The sequence below is a fragment of the Benincasa hispida genome, unplaced genomic scaffold (assembly GCF_009727055.1).
Source record: "Benincasa hispida cultivar B227 unplaced genomic scaffold, ASM972705v1 Contig871, whole genome shotgun sequence".
Classification (NCBI taxonomy): Eukaryota; Viridiplantae; Streptophyta; class Magnoliopsida; order Cucurbitales; family Cucurbitaceae; genus Benincasa; species Benincasa hispida.
Window position 1 is genome coordinate 6,365 of NW_024065205.1, and position 1,457 is coordinate 7,821.

A 1,457-nucleotide genomic window follows, 5' to 3' on the forward strand; every position below is an offset into this window, starting at 1 on the left:
AATAAATAATGCACTGCAGAAAACAATTAAAGGAAAGCAAAAAAGAATGCAATTAAACATAGATTTTAGAGATGCGGATTGAAAGACAATTTTCTCAGGATTACTGCAATCCACACCCCTACAGGCGGTCAAGCTTGCCTGCGCAATGTCATCAAGGACATTGTTTCTTCTCATGAGATCCCGGGGCTTATGAGTTACTTGGTAGTATTCCCGGTGTTCTGTTGCGAAGCTCGTCTACCAATTGCCCGACTTGGATCTCCAAGTTCCTTATTGAAGACGCATATAACTACATGACTACGTCATTTTTCTCAATATACTGTTTCAGCAGGGACTCCAATGATGACGAATTCACAGAGGTGTTCGATGAGGACAGTTGGTTATGTGGTTGCCTTTGATGACTCTGATTCTGATTTTGGTGAAAAGGCAGGGGATTTCCTCGACTCCCAGAATTGTTGTTCTGATGGTTACTCTGGCCCTCTTGGTTGTGATTCCCTCCCCAACTGAAGTTAGGGTGATTCCGCCAACCTGGATTGTAAGTGTTCCTGTAAGGGTTGTTCTGGATAGCAAACACTTGTTGCGGGTTCGATGGGCACATCTTTACTGCATGGCCCCCTCCGCATTGGACGCAACTTATTGCAGCCACTTACGCCAACGCATTGGGTTGCACTGAACTTTGAGAGAGGGCACCTTGATTAATTGCCATCGTTTGAAGAAGAGAGGTCACCGAGGCCATTTGTGTGGCCAAGGTTGTCATTGTATCCATTGGTACAATGGCATTATCATTTCTTCTACTCTCGGGGCCTCTTCCCTCATACCCGTCATCCACCCAGTCATCCGTGTTTCGCGAAATGCGATCAAGGATGACCTTGGCTTCTGTGTAGGTCTTATCCATGAATCCTCCCACTGCGGAGGCATCAGCAACGGCTTGCATTGATTGATTAAGGCTGTTATAAGAAGTCTCCATCAGAATGCAATCGGGAATCCCGATATACGGACAATTTTTCACCAACCTTCTGGAATGCACCCAAGTGGTGCTTAGAGTCCCATTATCCATTTGCTCGAAATTCAGCTCAACCTTTCGTCTCCTTGCATTGACTACTAGAGGGAATAATTTCTTCATGAACCGATCTACCAACTTGTCCCATGACATAATTTCATTTGCCTCATCCCTCAGTGTGTATAGGAAGAGGTAAAGTCTAATTCCTTCAAGGGTGACGTCAGGGATGGAGAAAGTGCTGCACATCTCCACAAAGCTAGTCAGATGGGCATATGGGTCTTCACCTTGTAGACCTCCAAATTGCCCCGTGTTTTGTATCATCTGGAGCATGATCGACTTTATTTCAAGGTGCGCATTCTCCTTAACCATTGGTCATGAAATTCCAGGCAAGAAGTCGTAAAGATTCGGCGCCGCATAGTTTCTCATGGGGATATTGCGGTCAGCAGCAAGAAAGACAAGA